Genomic DNA, 19,027 nt, shown 5'->3' with positions numbered 1-19,027 from the left:
TCCTATAAAATAAACTCACAACCTAGCTAGTGCGGAATATTAATTTCATAAGGTCTGACTTGCTGGCTGCACTCCCATTGACTCTATTAAATTAAATGGCAGTTTTGTCTGCCTGTGGTTTTCAGGATCAAGATCCACAGTTTGGGTACTTTTAACAGTTTGAAGGTGTAAGGGTGCACAGCTCCTGATCTTTGCCAAGTGGGATACTAACTTTTGTGCCTTGTGTTGGAGATACAACCCCATTAGAATATGACACAATTTTTAAAAAAATGCATGGAAATTAATGAAGGACTGCATGCAAGCAAGCAATGAGTTTGATAACAGCATGGCTGGCTGTTAAATGACATACTACTGTCAAAATACATAAATGTTCTTGCTTAAATATATGGGCTTTGTTTATTGGTTTGGTTTTTGGGGGGGTCAAGGGGGTTATTTTGTTTCTGAGAATAAAAAATTTGAAATTTCTGTTTTTCCGCATGGATATTTTTAATCTTTCTACAGACTCTATTGACAACTAAACTGAACTCTCATTTTAAAAATTAACTTCATATTTTTATCACTCTGTAGCAGTGTAGAAAATATTTTAAAGCCTTGAAAGTACAATTTCAGGCTGTAAAATGGAGCATTGTAAGTCCCCTTCTCAGTTGGAACTGATTTAATGTCTGAGATTGCCAAATTTAAATCCGATACAAATTGCAACAGCTGAGTTACAATTTTTAAATCAACCCTGAAGATGAGGGTTTTATAATGGTTTCATGGGAAGCATGCTTCTTTGCAGCTGTACGAAAATAGAGCTCACTTCCAGTTAGATCCATCTATCCCTTCTCATGAGGCAGGTTAGGTATATACTGTGTTGGGCTCTCTCTATATATCCAGTCTCTCTCATTTCTTGTGTGTTCCCTTCACTCTGCCTGTCCTTCTCCCCACCTCCATCCTTCGCATTTTGTTCTTCTATTGGACCTTGAGGCTTATTGTACCTTGAGAATTCTTTTCTTCTCCTTGTGGGCCATTTGTCAGTCCACTCCAAGGAAGCTGCTGACTGAGGAATACAATGGTGGAGGAGGATGTTTTCCTCTGTTTTTATAACAAGTGCCAGTGCTACAGGCAACAGACAGGATTACTATATAAATCAAGGAGCACATGGATATGTGCAGGGGGCTGGGCCCAAGCACCAAATCCTTAATCTCTGAAGCATAAGGACAGTTCTTATGCAAAGGCAAAATTCCCTTGGCTCAGTAAGTCTGCAGGTTTTTCAGTGTAGATCTCACAAGAGTGATATTGTTTTTTAGTAGATGAGTAGTCCTCTCACCCACAACCTAAATAATGCTTTCCCTTTCCTTGCAATTAAACTGCATCTCTGAGACAAATACAGTGATTACTGACCCTGAATGTCAGATAAGCTGGACTCAAGAGTGCATTTAAGAAAGTTTTTAATGTATTTTAATGTATTTAGATGGCTTGTGTTCAGTGACATGCTGACAGAAGTGTTGAGGAGTTGTCTTTTTTCCTGTAGTGAGACACAAAATGCAAACCATGAACCTGTGTTTTGATGTAGCCATCGTATTCATACCTGCAGCCTTCCTCTGAGCCAGCTACTGGGAGGGCAATATCATTCCCTCCTGTGCTACATGGCATCAGTCGATACAGAGGAGACCTCCTTCTGTCCTTTTCTGTCTAAATACTTTTATAAGTGTAAAAGTTGCATTAATAAAGAAACAAAAATGTTACACACCTGAGAGACCAAATTTCCAAGCACAGACTGCAAATGAAAAGGAGTGTGATACTCAGCAACAGCCTTAACAATGTGTTTTTTTACTTCTTTTATTCCTTCCATCCAGCTGTTGTTCTTTTCTTTTTTCCATTTGCTTAGGAATCCTCTGAATCTTCTCATTTCTAGAGATCCCTTTACAGGCACATGCATGAGGTCCTTCTGCCTCACAATCTTTCTGTATTAATTTTGAAAGATGCTTCTCATGTTCATATTTTTTTGCTTTCTCCCACTTGCTAATCATTTAATCCCCCTCCATGCCCAGATGCCATAACAGCTTTTCCTCCTTAGCCTGTTTCACCTGCCTGAACTTCCAGCTCCCAATTCTCTCAGTCTTTGTTCTTTTTTTCTCAGTGCCTGTGCTCAGATCTGCTTCCTTTTTTTCCCCACTTTGCTTTTGCTCTTTCCCTTTCCTTTTCTCCTGTTCTTCCATCCACCAAGTGTAAACAGAACTGTACTTTCAGCTACTTCTATTCTTCAGTGTGGGGAATCTTTGTACAAAACTGAGAGTAGTATTTCATCTCAAGTGTAAAATATGTTTTGGATGTTGTTGTAGTGATCCATGCCTCATTCTCACTCACACTGGGCCTGCTTCTAGTGTTTGGCTAGGAGTCCTTACAAATCCCTGGCACTGGAGATATAGGGAGGGTATTGTTTCTTCCACGATTGGATGTTTCTGGATAAGGATTGCCTTAAAGGCATTATAATGTGAGAAAATGCTAAGGCAGCAACCACACAGCAGCAGGGTGTGAGGAGATGCAGCCAGCATTAGCACAAAGGGGTTTTGGGACACTGCATCATGCTTTTGCATTTACATAATATGTTCGAGTACATTCCAAGCCCTCTGTGTCAGTCTTCACAGTCAGTTTCCTCAGGGCCTAAAAAACAGATCCTGTAGGAGCACAGCTTGAATGTTATCTCTCACTGTACCTATCAGTTGATACTACACTGGCTCTTACAAATGCCGTAATACCTGCTTCTGCAACTGCTCCCCATAGTGAAGTCAATGGGATTTCTACAGGCAGAATGAATGCCAAACTCCACTACTTAAGACTGTAAAAGCTTCCCAGGAGTAGGGAGCACATCTCTCTGTGTCTGTACAGTGCCAAGCACACAGCTGGTGCTCAATGAATAATATATGTATGGGCTTGATAGGAGTGACTGTTCATCTAGTGCAGCAGAGGTAAAGCATCTTTTTGTAGCAAGAGGCAATGCATTTTCCCTTTTACTGGTCTATTTTATAATTTAGGCTTTAAATGGTGAAAGTATATTAGCCAGCTAGTTCAGGGGGAGCTCATTTGCACCACCTTCACACAACATGTCCCGTGTTTCAAATAACAGGAAGGATAGCTAGTTCTCTACAGCTGAATGCGTAGTGATTAAACTGTCTGGGCACCAGCAGTAGGCAGCCATTGAACAGATCATTATTAAGATGGCTATAATTACAGAGTCAAAGCAGCCCCTTGCAGCACACTGGTAATCTGCCTTGAAAACTGGAGTCACAAAGGCATATCTCCTTTTTATGTTGAAGCCCAAGCTGTGTAAAGTAACTGCAGATTTTTGTGTTGCGCTACTCTTGTCTTAAGCTGTTGCTCTGCTTCTGACTGCACTTTGGAGGCTGGACTGGACAGGGGGATCTGAGGTAGAAATAAATGCTGAGTAAAGAGCTATTGAAATAAAAGAAGTATAGCTACGACACCTCCACAAGAGCTCTCATGGTATTGCTTTAGTCATTAGCTGAGTGGATACTTGAGCTTAATCAGTATCAAAGGGACATACACAAAGTCATCTATTTCATTAAGCTAATTTGCATTACTCGGCTTACCGAGAATCAAATTTTCATGTATTGTCCATCTTGCTGTCAGCAAAATAAGGGGAGGGGGAGGAGTGAGCAACAAGCAATGCAAGACTGAGGTGTGGTGGTGTTTATTCCTTTTTTCAGAGGTACCTGCTAGTGTCTCAGGAATCTTCATTGCTTTTAGATATCAAAAATACAGACTAGTAGGCTTTATAAAGTTTAATTTTAGTAACTCCTACCTAGAAATTAAACTTCCAGAGCTTTACCAAGTGCAAGATCCTTGAAGCAGTGCATAGTTAGGCTTTTATCTGCTGCTGTTTTTGAAGAAGAAGTAAGGTAAGTGTTCGTTTGGGAGGAGGTGATTAGAGTAGTTGACTAAAAAAGGACCTTTAGCCTTTTCTGGTCCCCAGGAGACATCAGTGAAGTGTTTTGCGTGAAGCTTCACACAACACTGCAGTCCCAAGGGACTTGCTGCTGCCATTTGTATTGTACCAGATCTGGCTGTGGCTTTAGCAGAAAGCTGTAATGTGCTGAGATGGCTGTTCTTGTTCTTCTGTTTTGTTCCTGGTGCTCATTACACTCTCTTCCTTCAGTACTGATTTTTTGTCTTTCTTTCTTTCTTTCTTTCTTTCTTTCTTTCTTTCTTTCTTTCTTTCTCTCTTTCTCTCTTTCTCTCTTTCTCCCTTTCTTTCTGAGAAGTAATGTTTGCTATCTTCCTTCTCATTACACTGGAATTTAAACTTTATTACTGCTGAGTGAAGCTGTATTCTTTAGTTGTATAATCTGGTAACTGGACATTAAACCTTCCATTTGTCCAAGAGGCTGTGATTGAAGTCTCCTTTTAAATGTGAATTTGTTGTGATGATTAGATTATTCTGTTTAAACCCAGATGTTTGAGTCTAGAAATCAAACATAATTTGACTTGATTGATTAGACAGAATGATGGAAATCTTCCATAAGAGATTTGAAATATGTGGAGCATCATTCTTCTTGGTGTTGAAGCAGGACTGAGGGGTTAATTCTGTAGTGTGTTCCCAGATCCTGCACAAGGTTTCCCAATCAATATTTCTAAAATCTGCTGGTTAGGGAAAAGACTCAGCAACAACTCTTTTGTTATTTATGTGACTTTTGTAGGTATAACTAGAAAACATATCTCTCTGACAAACCAGTTGGTAATGATGGAAAAACAAACAAAAAAAAAAAAACCCAAAACAAAACAAAACAAAAGGCATGATTTTTATGATTTTTGAGTTGAATATTTTCAGTGAGATGAATCACCATGTTTGTGCTCCTTGAAGTGCACAACCGTGCTCCAAAGCCGCGTCCCCACCAAAACTGCAAGCCATAGCTCCTCTATCTTGGGGAATGCATCCCATCTATGTGCATGTGTGCATGATTCAGTTTTTAAGGACTTGGCACTGGGCTGGAGGTCAGCAGTTGAATGCATTCATTTGAGCCCAGAATGTTGATATGAGAAATTTAGGGTGTTGGAAGTCAGTTATGGATGCTGTAATGCTGTAGAAACACTGTCAGTATTTTTGCAGTTTAGTAACTGCTTAGAGAAAAAATGGGGCCAAAGACATTTAAATCAGGAGAATTGCAATTGGGAACAGCTTTTCTGACACCAGTAAATTCTTTTTTAAAATCTCCTTTATCCATACATGTGTTGTCTATGTGGACAACTTCTCAAGACAAGGCATTTTTTAATAAAAATTGCACAGCACCTAGCATTCTTTAAATAAAACACAAGTTGAGGAAAGAATAACAAAAGGAGCTCCAGTACAGTAATATCTGCTGATGGTGTTCCTTTTTTCTTTCTGTTGGTAGCACTGTTTTAATGCCAGCAGTGTTTTGCTGTATGGGTTGTAGCCGGAATTTTAGTTTTTCAGTCAGGTCAGAGAGAAAGTAATTTACAGTCTTATCGTTTATAGGAGGGTCCAGCCAGCAATAGAATTTATAACATTGGCAGAGTTGTCTAGTGCACAGTTTTGTTCAGCTGATGCAGGGCATTGCTTGGCTGTAGATGTGTGATGGGTTAATGACAAAGTGGCAATCTATAATCAAGGTGCTATTGTAAGAAATTATCAATTCATCCATCTATTGTATAGATAGATCTATTTGCAGAGTCAAAAAGAAAAAAATTCTAAGAAGGAAAGGCATAAGTCTGCTTGCTGCTGAATAAGCCCAACTTAACTCTGATGAACTCTGATAAGAGTTTTCTTATCCTTGCAATGCAAACTGTGCTACCTCAGATGCCATATCTGGTTTTGCTAATTAGAGCTGCTTTATTTCAGGCTTGTCATAAAAGAGAGCATACCTTTTGTCTGTGCTTGCATTATAAATACCTTGAAAGCCTCATATTGGAAATGACAGGGTTTTTTTCAGTTTGTGTGTGTGGGTTCACACAGTCTAATTAATCCTATTGAGAAATGGGCAGGAGGATCCTACAAGGGGTGCATGGCTTAGAATTTTTGTCCTAATATGTTTGACCTTGTGTATTTCTGTGCCTGCAAAGCAAGAGAAGAGATTGAAGTGTAAGTTGTGGTTGAAAAGATTTCTGTCCTCGTTTTCATTTCCAGTCAGGAAAAATTCTTCTGGATGACAGTGTCCTGCCCCTGGGGAGCACACAACAGGGCAAGGCACTTTGTTCCAGGCTGAATGGAACAGTTATCTTTGGCAGGTCAAGGGAAGGAGGGTACCCAGCTCTGCTGACTGAGAAAGAGCATGGGAATCAATCTGCCTCCATGAAAGAAAAAGAAGGAACGTGCCTGGTGGACTCCAGGAAGAAGGAGTTTGCTCTCCATCTTCTTCATTGTCCAGCACCTGTGAGAAAGCAACCACATCTCTCTATCCCAGTTTTTTCATATAATACCTGCCTTCACAGCTTACCAATATTCAGCTAAGAGAAACTAAGTTGCAAGTCCACTTAATTAAAATGTACATTAAAAGATATATTCCAAATTTAGTTATCCTTTGAACATCAAGTGCTAGCTTTTTATTTATGGGAAGCACAAGCAATCTACTTTAAGCTGTCCAAAAAAGGAGGGAAGATACAATCTGTCCCCATGAGCCTGCAGCAGAAATAATGTTCTCAGCTTTTGGGGAATGTAAGGGTGTGCATAAAGAAGGGGAGTAATCTGTTCTGGTGTTAGGAAAGCCAGATCTGTTCTTGTGTGAGGAAAGCCAAGTCCTACGAGAAAGAGAGACCCTACATGTCAGTGCTGGGAAGGGAAGGAATTGTGAGGAGCTCCTTGAGATTCAAAGAGGAAGTATACAAGCGTTCGTCACAGTCTTTATTGTGGAAGCATCAGAGTTTTCTGTCTCACAAACCAGTCCCATTCATTGTAAAACAACTTTATTGTGGAGCATTGCCAGTTTGCGACTTCATCTTGTTAGTCAGAGGTTTGTGTTGCTCCTCCTGTCTACATACTCCTCCATGCAGATCTGTGCAGGTAACTGTTTCTTCCTGCCTGTGACTGTAAATAATATTTTTAGCATCCCAGGGAAAAAAAGGCATGGTAGTCTTCTGACAGAAAAAAAAATTGCTTTCTTGCTCTACATGGAGGAATGATGTTATGGTAGGCATTGATATATAATGAGGTAAATTATCAATAAATTCACATCTTTTTTCCTCTGTGCTTTGAACATATGAGAACACACTCAATATTCATGTGTTGGGGGTTTTTAAAATAAATTATGGTTGGCATGTTCTCAGAGTGCTGTTTGTTTTGTGGCTGGACTTTTCTGACTTCACATGCAGGAAGTATTCTTGCTGGTAAGTGAACTAAGTAAAGGTCTTTCTCCTTTCTGAAAGTTTTGTCAAAGCATTTAGAAGCTCTGGTCTGTCTCATCAAGGTACCTCTGTGGCTGGTGCCTAGGAAAAGCTGGTGCTAACAGCCCCAAGATGTCAGGTAACAGGATCCTTCAGAGCTTCCAGAAAAGATTTTGTAGTTTAAGTGCTTTTTTTCAAAGATACATTTTTCCATCAGAAGAGGAGAAATGCCTGAAAATATATTCTTCAGATCTCTTTGTTGCAGCAAGTCATTGAGAGAAGACTTTCCAAAACATCTATTATTATTGGGCCATTGTAGTACACTTTTTTGGCATTATTGATGATGTTGTTCAGGATACCAGAAGTTGTGAGTATGTATGGTCATAGACACTGTAAAATTGACTTTTCCATAAGCGTATGTTAAATATAGGGGCCCTCATGCAAAGAATCTCTTCTACTTCAAGGTGGTGTAATGATGTTTACCACCGAAAAAAAAAATCTGTTTTGGATTACTCACAGGAAAATGTTAACAAAAAGAAAAACAGTAGAACATGATCAAGACTATCTCCTTTGCTTTCTCTAGTCAAGTAAGAATGCAAACCAAAAGAAAAATAGTTTATTTTAAAAGATTAAATATAAAGTCAAATTCCATAGGAAATTTGGATGTGGTTATTTCCATTTCCTAACATTAGATGGGAGACTTTGCCCAAAACCCATGTAAAGTTAGCAGAGTCCTCAGTTAACTGAGTCCTCATCCACATATGTGTACCCTTATGTGAAAGCGAAAGTGTTAAATAGATGTAATTCTCTATAACTGGAAGGCTTATAAATAGGTAAAGCAACCTCATGCATGAGCTGATGCAGATGGTACAAGCTGTAAAGCAGCTACAGGTCTTTCTGAAGTCCAGCGGGAATCAGTGCTCCACAATCTAGCAGATGTCAGTGTCAGCACTTTCACGGGCGCAAACATAAACAAGCCAATGCCCTTTAGTTGTAACTGCTGTGTGACTGTGCTGCGAGCTGGAGAGCCGCTGCTCTGTGCCTGTGCAGGGAAGCACAGCCTGTAAGGCATGGGTCATGCTTGTGGGCATGGGTGGGGGAAAGATAATTTGGAGTCCAGCTGAGAACATTGCACCTCAATGCCTGCCTGGATCTCCTCACACTTTTCTGGTGACTTTGGCACAGTCTGTGCATACAGCGTTAAGTCTCGTGCAAAAGTAATATGATTCTCTGGGCGAATGTTTTTTGTGCATTTTTTTCTTTCTAAATGCTGGCAGGAATTTGGGTCTTGGCTGTAGATCAGCTCCTGGCAGCTGATCAGTTCAACGTCCACATTATGGAGGCCAACCTACAGTTAGTGGAAGCTCTCTCTGCAGCATTTGATATAAATCACATAAGCAGCAGAGCTGCAGAGTAAGAAATAACAGCAATAGTTTGTCAGCTATGCAGTCATCATCCTTGTTCCTGCACAGGAATTTCGGTTCTGTTGGAAAAGCCAGGAAAGATTCATTGGGGTTAAAAAACACCTGCAGACTTGATAAAAACCATTAACTGTGTGTTACTACTCATGAAGCAGTTTTGCTGAATTCACTTAGATGCAGTCAGCTAATGAATCATTGCTTTTCCTGTGTCAACCACCATTACAGGCTGAAGGTGCAGGGTGTGGGGGAGAAGGAGATTTGGGAACAGGTCCTTGGTTGTCTGAGAAAGCCTTGGTATTTTGGTCAGAGTAAAACTTTCATCAGTTGCCAGAGCAAGGGTCCTTCCATCCTGATGCTGATGGATGTTATTTCATTGCTGGGATGATGCTTGAAGTCTGTCTGTTACACACAGAGTAGGTTTTTTCAGTTCCAGAAAATTATTTGGAGTATTAGAAGTGTTTCAGTTTCAGTTTCAGTCATTGGCTGAGCGCTGGTGCAGTGAAAATGACTTCTCTTCCTGTGTCTCTCATTATTCATTGTTGGAACCTGAATGCATGCAATCATTCCTAAAATAGCCATAGGAAGCACAAGCAATATAGAAACATCTTTGTCTTGCTTCAGGGCTTTGGGCTGCATAGCTGAGCCTGCCCTAGTGTGGGACCTGGAAACAGCCTGCAGTCTCATCTGTGTGACAGTCTGGATTGTCCTTTGCAAAACCCTGCACGTGGTATCGAAAAGGCAGAGGTTATTTCCCGCAGAAGAAGAGAATGACTTTGCCTCGCTCTAGCAATGAGCCGGAGAATGGATTAGAGCCTTTTCCTATCTGCAAGGAAGCTCATCCATCATGCCCCATTCAGGCAGTCATACTCAGTGGGCTTGTTCTCTCTTGCTACACAGAACCTTTTTCTCCACAGCTTGTCCAAAGAAGCAAAGCAAATAATAACAGAGCTCCTGCTTTTGTAACTTGTACTACAGACATTTGTCAGTGCTGCTTTGACTTCCTTTTCTATGCTGCTCTACTTCCCTCACGCTGCGCTAAGAAGCAGGTGTGAACAAATGTGTAAGGACACTTGTATTCTTCAGTATGTGGGTGAATGTGTGTCAGTAGTGTATTTCTGTGGTGCAGGGACTCAGCTTACTCTAACTATAATTGCTTTTCTTGCTTTTTCTGACCCACACCACCTCAATTTTAAGTTTGCCCATGCAATTACATCAGATATGTGATGTTTCCTCTCAATAATATACCCTCAGTAATTAAAATTATCTTGAACTATTCTATTAGTTACAGGAATTGCGATTTTTATATTCAGAGATTTATTGATTATATCTGCATTTAGCATTTTCCCTTAAAATGCACTGAATTACACTAATTAACCTTATGCCCAGGTTAACATACAGTACCATTTGTCTGAGCACTGTCCTGAAAATAGTGTATTTCTTAGGATCTGTTGACTTCTTGCTATGCCTTCTGTCTTCTTCATAACTGTGAAGTGGTGGAATGAAGAGGAGAGTGGAAAATATGTCATGTTGGCATATTGAGGTGAACTCCTTACTCAAAGGGTATTTTTGAGGATAGGGTACTTTCTAGTATTAACTTGTCCATAAGGATGCTTGGACTTTATGTGATTTAAAATTTAGGAATTTATTTGGTATAAATCTAGACAGAGCAAAGCTCAGAGTCCTCCACTTGCAGCTAGCAATTATTAGCAATCTGCAGATGCTACAGTCTAGGATTGTTGTAAGCATCGTGCTCATCTCAGAGGAAAAACAAAGTACATAGATTTTCTGTCTCAGAGTCAGATTTATTTTATTCTTTTAAACCTTCTAAAAATACCAGAAAAAAAAAACATTGGCAATGAAAAGTAATCATGAAGGATAGAGATCTATGAAATTGCTCTAAAGTTTCAACAGAAAAACCTTTCCTGTGATCTGAGCCTTTGAAATTTGAGTGAATATCTGTCACTATATGGGCACACAGGAGTGGATGCTTGTCTGAAGGAGAGACATTTCAGAGGTGGTGCTGAGTGGCAATGTACTCAGATAATTTTTGTTTTCTTAGTACTCATAGTCTTCTGGTTTTTCCTTCTACCTGTGTCTATCCACAGCTCTTTAAATATTTTCCTGTAGGGATTACATTGGTTTTGTGGACATCCTTCATTTTTGGACATTTTGCATTTTTGTACTAGTCTATTTCATGCTTTTCTTTCATACTTTTCTGTAAGGTATAGAGAAACTTGACATAACTAATTCATAAACAAATTAGGAGCTAAAATTATAAGTACATATAGAGAACTCTTTTCTTATCTGATTTTTTTGGGTTTTTTTTAATCCATCAGGGACAAACATAATTTTTCTTGAAGACTTTGCCAGGTTTCCAGAAGAAAAAGCCTTTCCCTTCTTTTCTGTCTATCATAACTCAAATTGCTTGTCCACACTGTGTCCTTGTGCTGAGCATCCCTGCCCAGCATACGATGCTGAGATTTGGCCTGAGTTCTCCTGCCATGACTAAACTGTTGCAGTGTGGAGCAATTGGTGCACTCTGCAGTGGTGACTGTCACTTTCAGGTAGTGTGTTGTCCACTGCTGGAGTTATTATCATGTAAATAGTAATGGCTTTGAAGTATTTGAAGTGCTACAATAGATTTCATTCACGTTTAAGGGTAGTTATGTCGTTTACTGTGGTGTCAAACCACTTCAAGACAAAGTTGATGGGTTGCCATTTGAAAAAATAATCTGACAAGATTTTCTGTTTCTCTCCAAGGCAGGTTAATGAGTTTATTTTTGCGTAAATGGATTTAGAGGCAGAACTGGCTATATTGCACAACAGCTAAGCAATGTGCTCTGGTTAAGAGCTGACTTAAATGTGATGATTTGTGTTTTCTACTGTTTCATCACATTAAAACATGGACACTTCAATTTCAAGTGAATTGGACAAATATCCTGAACAATACAGCTGGGGCTCATATTTAAGTGCTTAAGTGTTTCTTGCATTAACAAAAAACAAAGGAGAGTTATTTGTGATTACACCAAGCTTTAAACATGGAGATATTAAAATCACAGAATCATGAAAGTTTAGGTTGGAAGGGACCTTAAAGATTGTCTATTTTCAACACCTTCTGCTAGACCGGGTTGCTCAAAGGACCATCCAGCCTGTCACTGAGCACTTCCAGCAATGGAACCTCCACAATTTCTTTGGGCAACTTATTTCAGTGCCTCAGCACCCTCCCAGTCTGAAGATATTTCCCCTTGTCCAATCTCTGCATACCCTTGCAGTGTTCATGCAGCAGCTGAGACAATGCCTGCTGGGCTGTGTCTAACTTCTAATCAGTGACATTTGTAAATGGTGTTGTGAAAACATACCAGACTTGGTGTTTTACCTTTGCTGTCCAAAAGTTGAAGAAAACAAAGGAAGGACACATTTTTCTCCCATTATGTCTTTGGGTCACCTGCAGCTACAAAATTTTTATTCCATCTATCAGATGAGGGAATAGAAGGTCAGTTGACTGGCACTGATATTTCCCAGGCAAAATGAGTGTTGGAGAGAGTAATGGTGTTGCTGGGAGTGTAGCTGTTTTCTGTTAAGCATGCCGAGATGAAACAGCAAAGTATATATAAGAGATGGTGTTCTCTCCTTTCAAAAGGCAGTGATTGCTACATTTAGCTCTCAAATCAATTCAGAATCTTGACAGAGTTTTGCTGAAGTCCCACAATCAATAGAGCTATTTTTATCTCTTAAATAAGTGAGACTTTTAAAAATAAGAAAGACATCTTTGTAATGACTGACCAAGCTGTTCCAGAGTTAGGTCTGGGGGTGTTGAGTGAAAGAAGTTTTTTAGGCATTGCCTTTGTTCCATTCTGCAGGTTTATAACCCCAAAATAAAATTGCAAATGTTTCTGGCAGTCGTCCTCCAGGCACAGATGGCTTTCCTCCCAGTTTTGGCAAGCCTGATTTCAGTATAAAACTGAGCAATTATTAGAAAGTGAAATATTGCATGATATAATATCACTACCACCACCATCAACATCATGACAAATGGAGCATTTGTTATTTCAGAGCCATGTGAGAGAGCTAGTGCCACTGCATTACCCTTTCCTTTAAAACCTGTAACTGTGATGCACAGATAGATGCATCTTGCTAGAGCAGATGCTTTAGCAAGGAACTGTGGCCATTTTCTCATTTGCGTTGGCTCTATATTTCAATGCAAATATCACTGAACAGGTGGCTGATGAGGCCCCTGTGGACTGTTTACAGTAAAGGTTACAACCAAAATCGATAGGCCTGAGATGCTTCTAATTCCATCTGGGAGATGTTCATCTTCCTTCTGACTGTTTCCCCTCTGAACAGCAGTATCCTATTAACACTGCAGTCATAGAGATGTCTCACTCAGGTCAGAAGAGGGTTTCTTTTAGTTAGGCCTCCATTTGTTCTTTGCGTTTTCTTTTTGGGATGCACTGGAGGGAGCAGCAATGTGGATCTTGACAGGACAGGTTGCCAGCATTAAGCATGCTGAGTTTTGCCTACTGACTTGACACCTGCTACTCCCATTCGACAGGCTGAGGCTCATCACTGCTGCCTGGGGGTTGTCCAGATTTTTTCTGTTTATCGCTTACTGAGGCAGGAGGTAGTGATGCCACATAACTTTGGTGGCATTATTGTGTGAGGTATGGCCTTGTAAAGGTGCAAATGAGGGGAGAGAAAAGTTGGTATAGATTCAGGTTTACATAAACCTGAATGAAAAAAAAAAATTACCGCTGAAACTTGCATGAAAATACTTTGTGTTGGGGCAGAAATTTTATTTTAGATGCATTTTTGCAAGTCTTTGTGAGAAAATCTGCATGGCTCGTGTATCTGTGTTTTATTGAACTAGTAATGAAGTTCATACTATTCTTTTTAATGAAGGTAGGTACTGTTGCTTACTATATGAGGCAAAATTGCTCTTATTGGTGTCTTTCCCTTGGGCCTGATCGTCATGCCTGGCATGCAGCCCACAGCAGCTGGGCAATGAGTAAGCAGTTCTGAATCCAATTAAAATGCTACTAAAGCATGTACAACAGAGGGCACCCATGCAGCCCTCTTATAGTCAGGGAGAACTTTTTGATACGCACAAATGAGAGAGAGTGGTGCTTCACACACGTAATTTAGGGCTGTTCCGCAGTGCTGCCAGACAGGTGTGGGCGTCCCTTGGGCACTGCCTCTCTCCCCTCGCCAGTGCTCAGGAGCAACCCCTTGTTACCATGAGATCTGAAGGAGTACAGGTGATTACCCCAATGCCTTCATGCTCGAGTCTCTCTGGCATAAGCACCAGCTACCTGGAGTGCAAGAGTGCTTTTTTGGCCACATGAAATGTATGGCCAGCTGTAGAGACAGCAGGAGCAGAGCAGGAGAGGAAAGATGAATGTTGGCTGCACCATCAGTCACAAAAAGATGTTGGGAGTTGGTAGTGATGATAGGCATGGAGCTGGCATTGAGTCTCTGTAGCCACCTGCACCACCATTCAGGTGACTGAGCAGCAATTGGTAGAGAAAGGACAGCATGGCTGAGAAAGCTGTCCATCCCAGGCACTGCCCTGCCATTGGCAATTCAGTTGCAGTGTCTGGCGCCCCATGCTGCATCTTGCTGATCGCCACTTGTGTCTCATCTCTCCTGAGCTTCCCAAGCACCTGCTGAGCTTCTGTTCACTCACATCTGTCTGATCCCCTTGGCACCACTCAGACCAGGCATTTTGCATGAGCCCTTCTGCTGCCTGGTGCAGCCATGCGAGGTGACTGAGCAGCTAACACACCACACAGACAGACATAGACAAAAGATGCTCTCCTGAACAGCTCTGCTGGTGCCAGCCTAACTTTCCTCATTCTCTTGGAGCTGCAGCCATCAGGTTGTATTCCTCTCTTTTGTTTTTGTTGTTGCATTATTCCTAATTCCTTCCTCTGACTTGCATGGAATGCTTGTGTTTCACTTTCTAGAAACTGTGAATTTAAAAAGGTAAATAGCAGTGATGGTGTTTTCCACTCAGAGATTTCTAAAAGAAAATTAAACGAATTTAAATTTAGCCAAGGGACTTGAAGGATGTTTACGAATATCTCATGGCAAATCTGTACCATAGCAGAGAACAGCAGGCAGGTCGGCCACCTAGTTTCTGTGCTCTGCCTTCAGCACAGCAAGGCATGGCTGTGTAGATCAATACATGCTTTTTATGTAAGGGCAGAGCTTGCTCTGTGAGTCTCTTTTGATGAGACACTGGGGTAGTACTTGGGCTCCTAAATCACCTGTGTGCCTTTAAAGCTCTTACCACAGAAGAATCTCCAATCTTTCAGCATCTGTTATGAAACTCAAATCAGTTTCTTCCCTGCTTTTTAATGGTACTTTTGCTTTTGCTGGTTATGATTCTAAGGGCTATTAGCTGAGCATTTCCAGGACCAGTTCATGTAGGCTGCTGCTTTCCTGTTGTGCATTGTACCTTATGCAGTAGTTCAGATTCATCCAGCTTTACTTTATAGTTTCCTCGACATTTGGTTAAATGCTATTTTTTCTTGCTGGACTGTCTTTTTGAAGAACAAATAATTTATACATATTTGTAGAAATGAAAGAGTTTGTTGAAGACAGTCACAGATTTTTAGGGCCAGTAGGTTTTTGGCCTTGCTTCAGGCATAACATGGACCATGGAATTTTGTCCGGTGATTCTCACATTAAGCTTAATAATTTGTGGATCGAAGTGCAGCTGTTGTGTGTGAACACAACCCATCATGGTAGAAAGATGTTTTGTAATAAATGAATATAACAAGATCTATTCATTATAGAGCAGTCTTACTGTGCCATGGGAAAATTCTGACATGGTTGCATACTTTAATTTTTCTTGGAGTTATGCTGGGATTAGCTGAATGAACAGTGAGGTTGAAGCAACAAGATGGGAGGTTTTCTAACATGGAAGAGCATCCCTTTCATTAGAGATGTGCCTTTGCAGTCATTGCTGTTGCTGTTGAATTTGTTATCAGGATGAAATCTGCCCTCGCGCTTTTATGGAGTTTACCAGGAAGGTCTCTTTTCCATTCAGATTTTTCATTGGATTGTGCAACCCTTCTGGAACAAACATGCTGTAGATAACATAAACTGCCTACTAGGGTATTGTGGCAGGAGCCACATAATTCTTTCCTTTGCCAAGCAGATATTCTATATGCATTTCCATGCAGACTGTTGTAAATGGTAAAAATATCAGACAGTGAAAAGCAAAGCTCATCATGGTAGCTCCTTGTTAGCTTGAATAGCCATGGGTAGTCATTGTGGAAAGAACTTGGCAAAGTAAAATTAGATTTTTCTCTTTGTTTTGAAATGATCATTACTTTCTTGGCTTCAGAAACTCCTTCATGCCAACAGCATGAATTTTACAAAAGTAAATGATTCTATGTCAAGCATGTATATGTGGGTGATTATGTATATTTATACATATATGCATATGTATATGTATATGTATATGTATATGTATATGTATATGTATATGTATATGTATATGCATACATAGGCTTTGACTAAGTAAAAATAACAGTAATAGCAATTATCTTGTATTAGTATTCAAACATCCTACTTAGAAGTGATTCATCTTTGGGCTGAAGTGTACAAACAGAGAAATCTATTCCACCTCAGAAGGCAAAACTGTGATTTCTATATACTTTAAGAGATCATGTGGTTTGTTTATATGTAATTATAGTACAACAAAAAGGAGAGAACACATAAGCGGCCATAACAAGATGTCTTACATAGGTATTTGAAACATCAGATTCAGAAAGAAGAATCAGAGCACCAATGTATGTTCCAAAACATTCTTATATTCTTTGGTTTAGGAAAGCAAAAAGCAAATTATTTTGGGTTTTTAAAAAAATCTTGGAAGAAATCTAATCTACTGTGCCAGTTTGATGGCTACAAATCACTGGACTAGACATAGACTATAAAACATTCCCTTAAATATTTGTAGGGCTGTATTTAATAGCATGCTTGATAATAAAGGACCACCAAGGTTCACTCTTGTCACCAGTAGCTTCCTTTAACAAGAGCTACAATGTTTTGAATCAGGAGAACTGGAGTTTTCAGACCCAGTTCTCTCTCAAACATTATGGCTTAGTGCAGGCCAGATTGAATTGCAGTTCAGATCTCTGCATGAAAGATGGAGAGCTCTTCATTAATGTTTGCAAAACTTTTATTTTGAAACAGTGCTGTACTCACTTGGCATCACTGTCTAGCTACTCGTCTTCATCAGACACTGTGTTCACAAGCACTTTTGAACAAAAGTAGTTTCAGCACAGTTGCGAGTGAGAACATTTGCATCAATCCCAGGGGCCCAACCACGGTGAAAATTGTCCTAAAAATAAGTGTGACCTTCTTGAATCAGCACTTTTCTGAAATTCCACCGAAACAGTAGGGCTCTTTCTGCCATTGTAAGAACTGCAAAAGTGACAATATGTTTGAATAATTACCTCTGGAAAAAAGCTGCCTTTGGATGCAATTTAGTCCTCCTCGGTGCTAATTTATTGGCACAGACACTGATACACATGTAGTCCACTTGAATTATTGACATGTAAGGCAGATATTTTGCATACACATTTGGTGAATTTGAATGACAATGTTGGCATCAGAGCAACAGAGAATTATACTTTTTTCCTCTCTTCTCCCTCTTTTCTTCCCCAGAAGAATCCCCGAAAGAAGGAGGGAGAATTTCATATAAACCTACCAATCCATGTCAGTTCATTTGTCGGTTTGGTTTTTTTCCCAGGTAAAAGAAAGCAGATCTGGCCCAAGAGCATGTGCATGAAATCACAAAGTATGCATGCTGGGCCTTGTTCATTTTCCTGGAAGCTGTCTCCCATGCAGATGTACGCAGAGCAGTACACAAGTCTGAATGAGAATTGGAGGCTGATGGTGCAGAACAAGTTTTTCAGGCTCTAAAGGGGAGTGGCAGAGCTGTGTCTGCAGTACTGTGGTGCTTTCCTCACAGCACACATATTGTTAGATAGTGGATTTTATGATGATAGAGAGTAACAGAAAGCAGCTATTCTTATGCTTTGGAGTCTCACTGTGAGCCAAGAGGCTTGGATTGTTAGCCTGCAGACTGACACTGTAGATTATTACAGTGTAAGTGGAAGAATTGGATTGCTTCCTCAGTTTTCCCCATTAAACTGTTGTTCCTCATGTACATTTCAGAAAAGGTTTGTACATTGGATTGTACCAATTTCAAAGAGAAAATAATTTCAATCAATTTGTGTAGTAAGGAATTTTGCCATTTTGCTGTGTACTTACAAAGGGAAAATTTTTAACCCAGCAAAGTGACATTTTGAAAAATTGCATAGAGATAGAGGAATTAGCCCCTTTAATGTGTATGTATTGCTTTTAATTATAACTTTTAGAGGGAAACTGTTTTTCCAAGCCTGCTATTTACTTCTGCTGCTTATTTCCTCTTTGGACATTCCAAAGAGCCCCGAATGACACCAAATAGAAAGAAACAGGTTCTACCCCAGAGAGCTAACAGTCCAGAGAAAATGTAAGAGGTGACTAGAAGGACAAATGGAGGAAATGCATAAAGAAAGTGTCTGCAGGCAGACATAGCTGTGTCTAGTAATCATACAGAGCAATTGGCTTAACCAGAGCTAGATGGAAATACGTCTGTTGGGGCTTGTATGTACTATCTTTTAGTATGCATTCTCCTATAAGTTATAATAGACAGTGTCTGCATTGTATTGCATTTATTTTTGCTATTTTTATCCTTCACCATCTATCTGAAACTTTGTTCAGTTGTCAGTCACAGCCTTACATTATTCTTTTTTCCTATTCTTGGTCTAACTTGGTCTCTCAGTTATTTTGCTAATAGAAATAGAGAATCAGCCAAAATTCTAATTTTTGTGTTGAAATAACAATAGACTAACACAGAGAGTGTAATAAATCAACAGTCCTTATGGACTCTATCACCCTGCAACAGATCCCCCACTCCAAACCATTTATAGCAACTGAAATTTTATTTGAAAGCAAATATCTGATGAGGCAAATTAATCATTATGACACTTTTCTATTGGTTAAAAAATGAGGAATCCAATGTTTAAGACTTGCTAATGCTTTTTTTGGCATCAAGAAAGGAGACACAGGTATCTAATATTAAATAGTGCTGCAGAAGGGCAAGCTAGCACTTTGTTTGCCAAATTAAGTTTCAAAGACTATGTAGGTTATGAAGTTTGACTTTCTGCCCATAAATCTTGAATGACTGATAGACCACTGTAAAATAGCTTTGT

General features: G+C 39.8%; 1 protein-coding gene across 8 annotated transcripts in view; it reads left to right on the top strand.

Annotated features, from left to right (window-relative positions):
- The window catches only part of SEMA6A (semaphorin 6A), a 134,772-nt gene that overhangs the window by 31,159 nt on the left and 84,586 nt on the right, over nucleotides 1–19,027 (top strand). The gene's annotated exons all lie outside the window — the stretch shown is intronic.

This window comes from Motacilla alba, chromosome Z (genome assembly GCF_015832195.1).
Source record: "Motacilla alba alba isolate MOTALB_02 chromosome Z, Motacilla_alba_V1.0_pri, whole genome shotgun sequence".
Lineage (NCBI taxonomy): Eukaryota > Metazoa > Chordata > Aves > Passeriformes > Motacillidae > Motacilla > Motacilla alba.
This window is presented reverse-complemented; position numbering and strand designations above follow the sequence as displayed.